Source organism: Pelodiscus sinensis, chromosome 4 (assembly GCF_049634645.1).
Source record: "Pelodiscus sinensis isolate JC-2024 chromosome 4, ASM4963464v1, whole genome shotgun sequence".
In the NCBI taxonomy this organism is placed as follows: Eukaryota; Metazoa; Chordata; order Testudines; family Trionychidae; genus Pelodiscus; species Pelodiscus sinensis.
The window spans coordinates 75,835,718-75,852,081 of NC_134714.1; the positions used below are offsets into that span (position 1 = coordinate 75,835,718).

At 37.6% G+C, this 16,364-nt stretch overlaps 1 protein-coding gene across 1 annotated transcript in view; it reads right to left on the bottom strand.

Moving 5' to 3' along the window:
- SLC1A2 (solute carrier family 1 member 2) overlaps nt 1–16,364 on the bottom strand; it is a 131,216-nt gene that overhangs the window by 112,583 nt on the left and 2,269 nt on the right. The gene's annotated exons all lie outside the window — the stretch shown is intronic.

The following is a 16,364-nucleotide window of genomic DNA, read 5'->3' on the forward strand; positions in this document are numbered from 1 at the left end:
GGAACAAAAGAATAACTGACCTATCAGCTTATAATGTATTGTCCAAACTGGGTGAAGGCCAAAAAGTGAAGAACCAGCATAAGTGACAACAAAAAAATTAATTTTAAAAAGTGATTAGTTTCAATAATATAGTGTATTTTATATTTATTTTATATTTTAAATACATCGAGTCCAATTCTACCCTTTTATACATCTGCAGGCAGAATAGGTTTGGGATTTTAATCTGGACAATGTCCCTTTAAATATAGAGAAAGCAATACTCTACAGTCGTTACTTGGAAATGATAGTATCTCTGTTATTCCCTTAATTGGTCTTAATTATCTTACTTTATAGCATTTGATAAACAAAATGTCCACTTGCCATCTGTGAATTCTCTCCTCACAATCCCATAAAGGAAGTTTCTGCTCAGCTTGCTTTGGCTTTTTCAGTCCATCATTTTTAGTGTTACTTACACCCTTTCATATAGCCCCCATATGTCACTGCAATTCTGTTCTATTCTTATGGATGTGTTCATTGCTATCAAGAGGCCATTTGATGGCAGAACTGGGAATATTGTCATTTTTAGCATCAGTTCCTACACAGAGCATGAGGATTGCTGAATAATACACAAGGATGCATGTTACCTTTCCACAGAGCCATAAGCAACAGTGTGCTTCAGCTTTCTCACATTAAGTGTCTCCGTGACTGGAGAGATTCAGCTCTGAAATCTCTGCCTCTTCCCAATATACCCACAATAGTGTGTGTAGTAAGAAGACCATAGGCTGAACAAGCAAAGGCCTGTTGTTCTGACAAGACTGAATGACTTTTGTATGATAAGTAGGCATGAATCAAGTTCATTTTGGAGAGTGGAAGTTTCAATCATCAGGTTCAGACTTGCAGAGTGTTGTGTATGCCAGCTAATAGCTAGATGCTAGAGTGGATGTGACCAGTAGTGTAATCTCCATCTCCTGGCTGGATTCTACAGATCAAGTTCAAAGCAAATGTGGGTTGGTGAATCTTCCAGCAAGCTGCTAAGGAGGTGTCAGTCCTGACTATACCTGGAATTTCTTTGGACAGTGGCAGAATGTGTGAGAGAGAACTAAAAGAGTCTCACTGAGTGTATGGAAGTCTAAATTAATAAAAGAGGACCTGACTTACACATTCTTTCTGAATTTACAGTGTGGTGTGTTCATGTCTTATGTATTATAACAGCCAATACTTGAGTGGAGAACAGCACAGCACACTGGAAAAACAAACAAACCCTTTTCCATATAAATCAAATACAAGCCTCTCTCATTGAGTTTGAAAGCGCAGAAGGTCATGTTAAAGTGCCCTGTGTGGACTTAACAGAGCTTCATGGTTCAAATATAGGAGAAAATTCACCTGTGGATTCTGGAGAATCTGTAATGAAAACCCCTTAAATAGTATGTAGCTGGCCATTGAAACAGTGATTAGACTGGTTGTTAGATATAACCCATGGTTGTTAGATATAACCCTGATATATTTTAGACTTATCCACAGTCATAAGTGGCGATTCAAATATAGTTATATTTTTAACTGTTGCTGCTACCATGCAGGAACTGAAAAGTTAAGAGAAGGAACCACTATATAAAGCACAAATATGATTAGCATCCCTGCGATACTGATACACTGTACATTAGCACAGGCTTGTGGTGTAAATACCATACAGGAATGGTAGCGAGGATTCCTGAGTTCTGTTTCCAGCTGTGTAGATGACTCACTATGTAACCTGAGGCAAATCAACTGGGAGCACAATTTCAAAGGTATGGGTGTAAACAGCTTGTTGACTTTTGCACAAACTTCCAGTGCATGCATGTAACCTTGATTTGTACATGCATATAAATATTTGTGCCCACAAGCTTCATTTTGTATATGCACACAAACTTCAGCTTTTGTTTAATGACTCCACCATGGGTCATCAGTGAGAATTAAAGCTAGGACCTTCAGCACTGAATATACACTTTCATTCAAGCTATAAAAGTGACTACATTAGATCGAAGCAGTAGTAGGCTCTACTCCTCTATGTGCACCAGTAATTTGAGTAAAATGCTCAACCAGTGAGCTACATTTGCATATCACACTGCACATTTGTATGTGTGTAAGTGAAAGTGCCTTTGAAAATTTGCCCTTCAGAGTTTGTGCTTTAGTTTTCTTCACAACACTTATGTATTAAAAATGTCTAATCTAAACCTTACAACATCCCTGTGTATCAAATGACCTAAGATCTTCACATGAAAACCACAATTGAGCCCAAATCCAAAAACTATTGAAATGAACAGGAGCTCTTCCATTGACTTCAGTGGGCTCTGGGTAAGACATTAATTCCCAACCGTAAGTCAGAGTGCTTCTCTTCCAGCTTGGAAACTGTTTAGTCAGCAGTTCTTTACTTATGTTATGGGTTTTTTGAGGATAGTAGAGTTACCCAACACATTATTTCAGATCAAATATGTATGCATCAAAATAACAAGGCTAGCTCTTTGTATTTGCTTTTACGATGCAGAATTATACTAACGTCCCTCATTATACACTTCAATGCCTCATATAACACTCAAATCCTTTTTGCCTGTCTTACTACTGTTTTCTGACTGGTTTTCAGATAATCATCCTAAACTCTGCTATGCCTCCTGGCACTTAATGAAAACAAACACAGCTATCTAATGAAGCACAATGCTGGCATCTTGGAAACATCTATAAATACAGACAATGGCATAACTTGTGGCCACTGTCATTAAAAGATTTTAAAAGGTAACTAGATTAAGGGCCAGATTCTCACACTTCAATGAAGACTGCATTTGATTCCCCTGCTAAGGGACCTCCCATGGGTACAGAAATCATGACATCAATCTTTAATTCCTTCTCTGCCTGTGTCAGCTCTTCATAAGGATATTTCTTCTATCATGTACAGTAAGCAATGCTGATCCTAGTCATGACCCCTTTAAAGTCTGTGACAGTAGCACAAATCCTTTCTTGCAATGGTGTAGAACTGCATATACCATAACTACAAGTAATTCCTTTTGGATTCACTAGAACTATGGGTCCTCTCTCCAGTCAGGAAGCACTGTTTAATGCATAGAGCCAGCAATTAAATTCTTTCTTATTCACAGTTTTCCATGGGAAAATTGATATCCCTGAACTGTTGGTTGACTTTCGTAATTGATTATTTAACAGATTGGGGGGGGGGGGCTTTTCTGTGCCTCCTGCTGTTCTCTTCTGCTGTACAGGATCTGAGATAACATCATAGAATACAAGTAATGACTGAGAATTTACTTGTTGCAACATGACATGCTGAACCTTAAATTGTTAAATAAGCCATGGTTTTAGGTTGGGTTTTAACTGCATTTCCGGCATACTTTCTGTTAACCCACAAACCAAACACCAAACCAAGTTTCTGTGGAATGCAACGAACTGGCTATCTGCCAATGTGGATATTTCCATTCTGCACTGTATGTTTCACAGTGATACATTCTTGTCAGAGGAAAGTTTCCAATCCAGTTTTCAAGCACATATTGCTTGATACCATAAAGTTGGATTTGTTTCTTCCACTACCTTTAATAAGCACATCAATTGCAGCACAGTGTAAGAAAATGATGTTCTGATAAATGGAATCTGTCTGATGTTCTGAGAAATGGAACATGAAAAAATGTTGTCAGGTTTTTCAGGTATCCCGTTAAGCTGCAGCAAAAATGATCTGGAAAAAAGAGAAGAACCTCATCATTCCAGAGTAATTTAAATCTGGTCTTTTCTTCTTGGAAAACCAAGGAAAGAAAAGGAACCCACTTGCAGTTCTACTCAAGAAAAATGCCCCCTCAGTTATGTCTCTTTTCTCTGATGCCTACTCAGAAGAGAGTATCTACCTTCTCAAAGCTGAGATGCGTAACAGGGTAATCTAAAATAAACTGATAATATTGTTTTTAAGGTCCTGGACTGGGAATAAAGGTATAGGATTCAGTCCTCATCTCCGCCACAGACTTTCTGCATGATAAATCACTTAATCTACTCTATTTTTCAATTCCCAATATGTAAAATGAGAATGATAGCCTTTCATTTGTTCTACCTTTTGTATGAGTTGTCTCTTTGGGGCAAAGGCTGCCTTTTAGTGTTTGCAAAAGTATCTATGCTAACAATCCCATTTAGGCTTCTAGGCCACTATGTTAACAGAAATAATTGCTAAGGATGGATAATATGAAAGGAACAGCTTGCATCACTCCATAGTGGCCCATCTGGCCAATCTACTAATGATGCTGGTAAGAAGAAAATATTTGAAAAAACAACACGGGTCCTTGAGAGAGGAAGGTGGAAGAAGTAGGAAAGATGAATGAAGTAATGAGATGATATATCAATTTTTCCTTCCTTCCCCTCCCCCTTCTAACCCAATGTAAATGACAAGAAAACAATGCATGAAGGATACTTTTTTTTTTTACACAAAAACTTGTAAGTCAGTCATGGGGTGACATGCACATTATCATTCAGCCAAACCTGAAATCAAAGGATCCCTTTTAGGTATGGGGAGGAAAGGGTTAACTTACACTTCAGCCCTTTATAAGCCACATGAGCATCAGTTGCTGCCTTTGGTTTGCTGTTATGGAAATACATAGTCAATAGGACACAGAATGTTAAAGGTTACCAGGGTGACATAGGATAAAATAGAATGGCTGACCCTAAGGTGAAAAGCTCTACATCTCATTACCAGTCAGTTGGAGCCATCCAGCATCCTTTCTCTTTGTTAGGAATGCTTTATCAATCTTTGACCCATGGTGCTTGGTGTAATTCGCTGAGATTTGCAGTGGCTGTTGTATTGATCCAGAAAGCACAGGCTTTTTCTCCCTGCTATATGAAGCTTCAATAGAACAGATGTATTATGAATTGTTAATACTGAGTGGCACCAAATTGTCAGTAGACCCTTTTTAAAGTCAATTACATCAGTTAAATATTGTCTTTGTATCATTTGACCAAGATCTCTGCATAATGAATCCAGTTCATACACAACAGGTCACAGTGAATGATGTGCAATATTTGGCGTTAGACTTTCAAAAAATTAATTGCATTTATTAGAGCAGAAAAAACATAGCAAATGAAGTGGGGGGAACACCTAAATAGTAAAACATTATTTGTTCAGTTCCATAATAACATAGAAATGCTGCATACACTGGCCTACAATGCTTCAGTGGGAGCTTGTAAGTCAAAAAGACAATTAATAATAACAGTGCTGGTATTTGATCTTTTTTATTCATTCTTGGTTCCCCATGCTATAAAAATTTACCTTCTCCTATGTAATTAATATTCCTGGAATACTAAATACAACAAACAATGTAGCTGTTTTGAAGGGACTCGCTATCTATTTTATAATGAATAAATACATGCTACAAATTAAATTTATCATAGTTCACCTGAGCCCTTTTATACTCAGATGTCAAAGCATCATGGTGTGAATTACCGTTGATATTTTAATCTAGAAAAAGGTTTTCAGATCAGGGACTGCTAATAGATGTTGGCATGTTTTCTCTATATGGCTTTGAGAAAATCTTGACATACATAGAGATTGTAAATTATTTGAGAGAGGGTCTGTCTCTTTCTTGTATGAGTGTATAGTGCCTACCACACAGTGATCCCCAACACGGGCCTCTAGGCATTTAAATCATCATCATCATCATCTTAAATGTATAGACCACTTGCTATTCAGATGATTGCAAAACATTTTACATGATTAAATTTATATGCAGCTAAGCAGTTTAATTAATCTACTGTTGGGAGGTGAAGCAACTGTTTAATAAAGCATAACAGTACCACAGTTTAGGACAGGAAGTGAAGGATACAATTTCAACTATGGGCACTATGGGTACATCTACACAGCAACATTATTTTTAAATAACTAGTGCGATTTCGAAATAACTAGTGTTTTTTCAGAATAACTTCGTCCGTGTCTACACAGCAGGCAGTTATTTCGAAATAATGTCGAAATACTGTCATGCTGGAGGACTTCTTACTTCATTGTACAAGGAGTAAGGAAAGTCGGAGGAAGAGTGCTCAGTTTTTAAATAAATGCTGTGTAGATTCTAACAAATTCAAAATAAGCTATTTTGAAATAAGCTACACAATTGATGTAACTCAAGTTGCGTAGCTTATTTTGAGTTAAGCCCTGCTGTGTAGACGCACCCTATTTGGGTATGCAGAATCAAATTATCTGTGTCTGAGTTTGGCCAAGACATTGGAGTTAACATATTCTAACAAAATGTATCATGAACTCAACTGCCATAGGACCTTGTATTGTCTCTTTGAAAGATAGCATTTTCAAAAGTATTGTGTGTCAACAAAAATAGCATTGATCAACATATCACTATAATCTTATTCACACAGAGCTTTTTCTTTCCTTTTTTTTTTAAGGTAATTGTCATATGTGAGTATGAATCAACCTAGTAAAAGTTTACAACATCTCTTGCATTGTTGCTTTACCTTTGATCATAACTTGGTATTTACAAGCAACATAAATCAGTAAACTTTCAAGGAAATGAATACAAATTAACCAGGAGTCTTAGCTTAAATAAATAAGAACGCTGTGCCAAATTTTAGAAACATGCAGTAAGTACAACAGATACTCTCTAGACACAGTGACATGTATTCCATTAGAATTTGATGGATTCTCCGAAATGACTATTTCAATCTGCTCTCAAATCTGTAGCCATAAGAAAATTCTCATAGTTTAATAGAATTCCTCTTTACATTCAGGAACTCTGAAAACAATGTATGACTGACTATATGTGGTTTTGAACTATTGCAGTTGTAAATGTCACAAAGGCATCATGACTTGAAGAGCTGGTTAATTAAGAGATTTAAAAAAATTCTAAATGCAAAGTCCGATAGCTTTTCATAGTGGAGAAAGTATTGACATTTACTGCCACCTGTTGGGAAATATATAAAATTTCTCTCTCCCATAAATATGTGGCAGTGATATCCATACACAATGATCCCAGCATGCATCCAGTATATCTCTCTGTGTTATCATTTATTGTATGTCGGAGGACTGAAATATCCAGTTTTTCTATATAAAATATTTTGGCTATGTCTAGACTATAAGCCTCTTTTGAAAGAGAGTTTCTAGACTACAAGCAGATTTTTCAAAAGAGTCACTTTTTCGAAAGAGAGTCTAGACTCTCTCTTTCGAAAAAGCACAATTTGCATTCAATAGCGCCTTTTTTCGAAAGAGTACTTTTGAAAAAAGGTGTTATTCCTCGTAAAATGAGATTTACCGTGATTGAAAAAACTGCTGCATTCTTTCGGTTTACTTTTGAAAGAACGTGGCTGCAGTCTAGATGCAGGGAAAGTTTTTTTTGTAAAAAACCTGTAGTCTAGATACACCCTTTCTTACTTCCACTGGAGGGCAAATGAACAAAATGAAACTCTGTGACTTAGCTTACAAATCAACAGCTAAATCCAGAGCACAATTAGTTTTTTGGAATACTTCAACAACATGAATCTTTGCATGTAATATATATGCATGTAACGTAGTGGTTCGTAGGGACCTTTTTGACATTAGTGTATATGACTTTGAAATATACTTTATATTATACTTAGAGGATCTTTGAGATTGCTCTTGAGAACACTACTATTATCATCCCAATTCAATAGCTCACCAAAGAATTTATTCCTATGATTGTCAAAAAAGAAGAACTAATGGTAATAAATATTAATATTGGAAACAACATAGAAGCGCTTTCATAATATAATGAGCAGAAATTTATAATGTTTCTAAATTGGGTGGCTATTAATGATTCCATGGTACTTTTTAGAAGAGCAATGGGCATTATTCCAGGAAAAATTACTACATGGGTACCTAAAATCTTCTCATTTTAAGTTCCCTAATATCAATTGGATGCTGTGTTCTTCACTTCCTGTCCTAAATTGTTGTAGCTGTATGCTATAAACAGCTGCCATATTCCACATTGCAGAAGTGCATTGATTGATTGCAATGCACATCAGACCAAATCTGTCCTAAGCCAATACAGTGTGGGTAGCAGTTCTTATTCTCTCAAATGATAAATGCAGTGCCATTATGGAGGAAGGATATCAGAATCAGTGCAGGGCTAGCTATTTGCTATGGAAGACTGTATGGTTAGTTGCCAGATTTTCCCTCCAACTATGTCTCTCTTACAACTGGTCTATGTCCTCTGCTATGATCAGTCTCAGTCTTGCTCATTAGCAGCACAGGCCTGTTAGTGCACCACAGCAGCATCTCATCTTCACTCCCTGTTGCAATGCAACTGGCATGTGTGCTAAGATGAACTGAGTCTAAATGAATTCAAGGGCTCAGTTGTGGGACTGTTATATAGGTGAGCACTGACCAGCATAGCTCTGTGGGCTTGAATGGAGCTATTCTTATGAGTGCTCGCTAACATGAACAAGGCTTCCACAGTTAGGCCTTAATTGACACTAACTGGGCTGTATGCTAAGGGGAGGTGTACATTAGATTCCCTTAGACCTTCTTACACCCATTCTACCAATGTGTAAGCTAGGTGTAATTTAATGTATTTTGCACCTTCTTCCAGCTGACTCTCCTCTCACTTCCTCTGGTTTTATACTAGTGGAACTCACTGTTGTACTCTTGATTTGCACCAACATAGCCAAGATCTGAATCAGTCCTATTTAAACTCACTTAGAGTAAGTCTCACACGATTGCAGCTTCTTACACCTTCCTATCTTGCTATTCTGTTTTCTTCTGAGCCTTCAGCATATGAGTCATGCCAGCACTGACTCCCTTGTGTCATTTAGATGGAGAGAGAGAGTGTAAATGACATGCATGAAAGGAGGTATTCCTCTGGAATTGATATAAATGCATAAATAAAAATATCAATACATAAAAACAGCTTTTTAAATTAAATGTCCAGATTTAATGACTGCATGCAGTGTTGCTGTAGCTGTGTTGGTCCCAGCTTATTAGAGAGACAAAGTGGGGTCTCTCTGACCTTAAGAGGTAGATGTCATATTCTGTTGACAAAAAAAACAGTGTTTTCATCAGCAGATCGCCAATCCAGTGATGCTACACTTGAAAGGTTTGTCCAATATTTTAAAGCATTCATGATTAATTCGTCCTAACCAGTCGACACTACAGGACACCAGGAAGAAAATGAAGAGATATTCAACAAGGAAAGATCAAGAATTGAAGTATTCTTCTTAGCATAGAGCCTTCTCTCCACCAATTTACTAACAGGAGCAAGACATGAGCCCAAGGGCTGCAATTTGGATTGAAATGTGAATTTACCATTCCCTCACATTTGAGGGGTGTTTAGATTTAGTGTTCTTGTTTGGCCAAAGGCACAGAAAAGGGAAGTACAGGTCTGGATTTGTATTCTGATATCCCTAAAGCATGTGTGGATTCACATACAAACTTCTAGTTTGGGCCCATCTCTAGGTCTGCATTATGTTCCATTCAGAAAGAGCGTGTCTACACATCAGGGCTAAAGCCAAAATAAGCTACACAACTTGAGCTACGTCAATCACATAGTAGTCATAGTCAGTTATTCCAAAATAACACTTCTGTCTAGATGTACCATTAGTGGCTCTACAAATGACCTGGAAGTAAATCAGGATACCCTAAATTTGACGCGGAAATCTATTTTTTTTACTTGACAGTGACACTGATCATTTCAAATTCTTGAAGAACATAACTAGAAAAAAGGAACTTAAGCTGAAAAAAATATAAATCATGGGCCAGATCCTGAGTCATGAAATGTCCCATTTGCAGTGTACTGGCTGTGCAAAACCATTGAGCTATCCTAAACTGACCGATGAGGATTCCCATACAGTCGGAGTCAGTCCTACACCTTTTCTCCTGACCCCACTATCATGTTGGGCTGACACTCAGATAGTCCCCCTCCAAATTAACAGCATCAAGCAAGCTAATACAAACCAATGTAATTTAAAGCATCTTTGAGGCTTTATGTTACACCAAGGATCAAATTGGCCTCCAAGTGGGGATGAAGGAAACACAGAGCTGGTTTAATACCATACCTCCACTACCCATATGTGTAACTTGTACCAATGCAGCTTGCCTGAACTTCAGTTGGGGCCCACATACAAATAGATATACAGAGTGAGATTATAGAATGTGTAATTATACACAGATGAATGGTGGTTTCAGTTTGATTTGCAATTGTTTGGGATGGCCACATTATCCATGAGTACCCATGTCATGAGTCAATGAGTCTATGCCACACCTTTTACAGAAAAGCTCCCTTTGAAATGTTTGAAAATGTAAATTCTCGTTTCCCTCTTTGTATAACTAGATAGGTCCCACTTAGTACCAAGAGTCCAAGTGCATATGTGAAAGGAGAGAAAAAATAGCCAACCATTTTAAAGCCTCTAAAAAATGCTGTAAATTTAATATTCTATAAATCAGAGTGTAAGTTGCAAAGTCCAATATTTCACAACTAACCAAGGCTAGCTATCAGTGCTGCATACCAGGATCAATCCTGTGAATGCGAATTTTATCAAAATATGTAGTGCAGTACTAGCTTTATTACTGTAAACATGTAATCCGTTCCCCAGGCAAAATAAAGCTGGGATTTCTATCCATGGCATATCATCAGTACATCCCAGACGTCAAGCCAGTGATCGTCTGCCACATTTGAGACATATACAACAGAACCCCTATTTTATGATTATCTATCCTATGAACAATGAATTATATTAACTGTTTTCATGCCATATAGTTATATTTTTGCCACTGAATGTAACTTCAATCCTTCGCCCAAAGTTTGCACAGATGTACAGATTAAAACAGATAGACATCTGGTGGCAAACTACAATTGGGTTTCTCTCAAACAAAATAAAATCAGGAATACTCCATACATCTCTGATTATTCATCTCTACTATAATTTGGGGATGTTAAATGTTATGTGATTGTTTTATTTTGATGGACTTGATCCCCAGTTATTTCATTAAATAGGGGTCCTATTTTAATGAAACATTTTTGTAGCAATTTTTCTAATTAAAAAATGGTGGCTGTTTGAAAGCTCCCCAGAGATGTGCAATGTTAGAAGTAATCTTGGTGGATAGAGGATTAGTGAGTTAGAGCACAGATGGGGAGGTCATAGGCGTATAGTAGATACTGTTAATTCCATGGTTCTGCCAGAACTAGAAGAAGAAGTCCTTTGCTTCATGGCTATCAGAACATATGCAGTGTATATTTGTGTGTTTGTGCAGTATACTTTGGTCAGAACTCGGTTACCCCAACACCAAATGATTTTGAAAATCTCACACCATCTTTGTAAGAAATGGCTGCCTAGTTTTGGGTTTTGAAATTCATGCCTAACTCAATTTTCAAAAGTGCCAAAACCCCAGAAGTTCCCACTGAAGTTTCTAGGAGCTGCTGGGTGCTCATATTGTGGTTGAAAGTCATATTTAAGTGGATTTTAGGTGTCTAAGGGCATGTCAACTCAGCAGGGCAAAAGTTGAATTAAGCTATACATCAGCTATGTCAATTGCGTAGCTAAAGTCGAACTAACTTAATTTGGCTTTTGGTGCTGTCTACACAGCAAGAAGTTGAAGGAAAAACACTCTTCCTTCAACTTTCCTTACTCCTCATAAAATGAGGGTTACAGGAGTTGGAGTAAGAAGTCCTCCAGCTTGCCATTATTTCGAAATAACAGCACTCTTCGTTATTTTGGAATAACATCAGTTATTTTGAAATAACAGTGCTGTGTCGATATGCCCTAAGACACCCAAACTTGACATTTTTGGTGTTAGATTATATGGTATCTTTAAGCCCCTTCATTTCCATTCAAACTGATTTTTACTGAAAAAATCCTAAGTTTTACAAAAAGTATTATTAGTTTTTTTCTGATTTTTCACCCTACTTTTGTGTCCTTCAAATATATACAAATGTGTTTTATTAAGAAAATACATTGCATGAGATATAAGTATTATGATGATATATTAGTCGGCATGTAGAAAGCTTCCAGTTGAAGAAGAGTATGTCTTAGTCTAGAAGATCCATAGAGTATATAAACAGGTACACTTGCAAGCCCTGAATTGTGTGTGCATCTAAACTGGATGATAAATTTCAGGCCCACCATGTACACATTTCAAGCTGTTAGCAGATAGCAGTTTAAAGCCCTGACACACTAAAATGGGAAGAAACACAAGGAAGTATCCTAAAATTTAAAAAATAAACAGGAGAAAAGAATGGAGTGTATGCACTACAAATAGAGTGGCCCAATTATTAAATGTAAATATGCATAGGCTAATAGCCCGGAGTCTAAAACAGTAAACTGAGAAGTTTTATTTGGGGATTAGAGAGAGATTGTTTTCTTTAACTCAGAGGTGGCATGTTTTAAGTTCTATTCTAATTCTGCAGCAAATCAAGTTGAAATTCATTCATCAAAGCATTAACCTACTGAACACTTTTTTCTTTGTCCTTCTGTCATCCAAAATAAACCCCAATAATTACCCTGAAAAAATTATTAATAGTTTTTTTTAACTTATTTGCACCTTGTTTTGTTGTTGAATTAATAAATGCTGATGAACTCTCAGGAAAAATTAAATACAATAAAAACCGAAAATGAAGGGCCCTGGGTATCTTGTGTTTGAAATTGTTACTCAAGGCTGAATTGAAACAGGCTGTACTGTCATCTGCAAAAACTTCTGAGGGGTAGCCAAGTTAATCTGTAACTGGAAAAACTTAAAAAACAACAAATAGTATCATCTGCAGTTAATTTTAAGGAACATGCTTTATATTTCATAGGGTCTACTCCTATCCATCGAATTCAGTGGGAGTTTTGCTATTGACATCAGTGAGAGCAAGGTTAGGACTTTTAGACCATGTCTCTCATTTATGTGCTTCATCTATTCCAGGGATGGGTAATAAAAAAATGTCAGCGCACCAGGTTAGTCCAAGGTGGGACACTGCCATTACGTTTACCTGTGCCTCTGCCAGTATCAGAGGATCGCAGCTCTGGTTGGCTATGAATCACCCTTCACAGCCAATGTAAGCAGCAGGAAGCATCGCAGACCAGGATGCCACTTCCCATCACTTGCATTGGCTGCAAACGGAAATTCACAGCCAGCGAGAGCTGCAAACCTCCGATACCTGCAGAGGTGCAGGCAAACATGAAGGTGGGGACTAACCCTGTGGACCGGATCTAGGTCCGCATTTAGTGATCCTAGATCTTACCATTTAGAAAGAGTTCTTGAACAAACATATTCACAGAGGGACAGTCAGAGAGACACACACATTTTCTCAAACATATAGCAGATTACTGTTTCTTTTTAACATATTTATATTAGTGTTCCTTTGATAAAGTGCTTTCTTTTGCTACTTGCATCATCCCACTTTCTTGTTTCTGGGTCATTTGTGAGAATGTTTTGTTATGCCACAAAGAGAGTTTTAATGGGGAGCTTTAATGAATAATGGAAATGATACATCGGGTGGGGCATGGGGAATGTTCTGAATTAATTGACCCGGACATTACTTGTTTTGCACATATTGTAGGTGATACCAGAAGTCTCACTATGGTTACATTCTTATTACTGACAGGCCCAAAACAAAATTCCAGATCTGAAACCCACAAACTGGAGGTACAAATAGCAAAAATTCAAACCCAGACACATATGCTAATTTTGAAAATACCCTCTATTTCAAGAATAGCCCAAAACCAATAGACCTAAGCTTTCGGGTGACTTCAAAATAGAAATCCAAATTAGCAGCTTCAGCACATGTCTAGATTGTAAAAGTACATTTTAAAGCAATGCGTATGTACTATTCCAGCTCCCTTCAAAAGGAGTAAGTATACTAAGAAATATCGAGCCTGATCCCACTCTGGTATGTCTAGACTGCAAGCTTCTTTTGAAAGAGAGCATCCACACCTCAAAACCAGATCAAAAAAGCTATCTGCTTTTTTGAAAGAGAGCATCCAGACTGCATTGATGCTCTCTCAAAAGAAAGCCCTGATGGCTATACACAGAATGGCCATCAGGGCACCTGTGCTTTTTTCGATTGCCTCGTCTTTTGAAAAATGTCCCTGTTCTGTGTCAACACACCCCCATTTTTGAAAGAGCTCTTTCGAAAAAGGCTTTCTTCCTCATAATTTGAGGTTTACCAATGTCAAAAAAACCCTTCATTCTTTTGATTTAATTTTGAAAGAACATGATTGCAGTGTGGATGCAAGTGAAGTTTTTTCTCAAAAAGGGCAGGTTTTTTTTTAAATGTAGTCTACAGTAGACATATCCTCATTGAAGTCATTGAGAAAACAACCATTGACTTCTTAAGAGCTTAAGAACATAAGTACAGCCATACTGGATAAGACCAAAGGTCCATCTAGCCCAGTATCCTGTCTTCCAACATTGGCCAATTCCACATGCTCCAGAGGGAGTCAACAGAACAGGAAATCAGGTGATCCCTCTCCTGTCAACGGGAGACATCAATGGGAACCAGATTAAACTGATAAGTAACTACCATGGGACTTGATCTGGCAAGGTGCAGAGTACTATGGCTCTGATCCAACAATCAAATAGGCACATGCTTAATGTTAGCGGGGTGGGGGAGAAGTCCCCTGAAGCTTAATGGGAACTCATATGCTGAAAGTGAAGCCCATGTCCATCAGGATCAGGACTATAGTGCTGAGTACCTTGCAGGACCAAACCCATGGAAATTAAGTGATACACTAGACAGCAGGGTGATGGGTATTTTAGGAATATGTAACAGTGTAAATGACTCTTTGAACTATGAGAGTACAACTGTGAATGTCAATAACTGGCTCCATCAATTTCTCTCTGTATTACTAGTGAGCTGTTTCCAATTTGAGACTGCAGCCTAAAAGCCTGGTAACACTATCCGTGTCAGGGGACTCTGGGAAAGGGAGACTCAGGAATCAAGATATCAGCCAGTGAGAAAACCAGCAGAGGCTCCAATTAAAGGAACATTAACTTTCAGCCCACCAGAGTCTGATTTCATTATTTCCAGAGGCATTTCATTCTACATTTTCTTATTACTTGGGTTCCTTTGCTGGCAACAAACCAATCAAAGCAGATTTTTCCTGACAGTAAGTTGCCACAAGGCAAAAGTCTGAAAAAGTGACTGATGAAGAAATGGAAGAGAGAAAGCAATCTTTGTTGAAAGCGGGAAGGTGAGAAAATCTCCCTCCCATGTGAGCCCTGGCTGTAAATAATCAATATCAGCTTAGGGGAGGAATGCATGTTGGTCCTCCTCTATGCTTATGTGTATTTTTGGCACTTTGGTTTGTTATTTGCTAAATAAATTGCGACTTTTTAAACACATCCTCAACTTCTAGACTTTTGTTCACGTTCTGTCATTCAGAATAGTTAAATAACTGACTGGCAAATACATTAATTTTAAATACAGGTATGGCACACAGCTCTTAAACTGTGTTTAGCTGAACATCACCAGCACTGCCACTGGATACCTAACTCATGAGCAGAACACAGATGAACCTTTCTCGGTTCCATTTTGCTTTTTCACTGTAGTCTGCATTTCTATCTTTTCTCCATTTAGAAAGACATACCTAAGAGTCTGATCTCACCCTATGTAGGGCTGTACAATGGAGCTTATCTGTGGCCTTCCAGCTAACTGACCCTATTGTTACATGTTAAGGGGTTTATGGACAGCCATTCATAGAGGAAGTCCCATGATCCCAGCATTCACTTTCCCTGCTGGTCCAAAAAAACCTGAGTTTATTGACCCTTACATCATAGTACAAGGCTTAGCTCTATGCTCAGATATATCCCTGTTTGGAGACTGGGGATGATAGGTATATTGTTTTGATTGGGGGGTTTGTTGTCCTGTTGCAGAAAGGTGGCTTGAAAGAAAACCTGTTTGATAAAAGCATCAGAAATTGAATTTGGGCTTTATATCGGAAAGATCCTAAGAGATGTTGATGCATTTTTATATCAAATACATCAAATAAATAGAGATGACTCCAGAAGCCACTGATGCTCTAGACTCCAGATTTTCTGAATCTATGTTGATTCCTGTATAAGTCTGAAGATAATGCTTAAAGTCTTCCTTCTTTTCTGATCCTCACAATCTGCCCTCTAGATTATGTCCTCCAACAAAGAAAGCGAAAAAGTTTTAGTGAAACTAAGAAGTATATACTCTTGTATACTTCTAGAAACTCCATGTATTTAAAATACCCTACTACGTTTGCTTATATTTTAAAATATTTACTTCATCTCAAATTGAAAAATCTACCTATCCCTCCACCTGTCTCTGTTTATAGATCTCTCTGCTGTGTTATCTTTCTTGTATAAACAATTGCACAGTAGCTGACACATTAGTCTAAGAGTCTCTGAAATAAAGATATGCCTAGGGAATACTTTATAGTTTAAAACAAAAACCACATTGGCTGCATGGTGT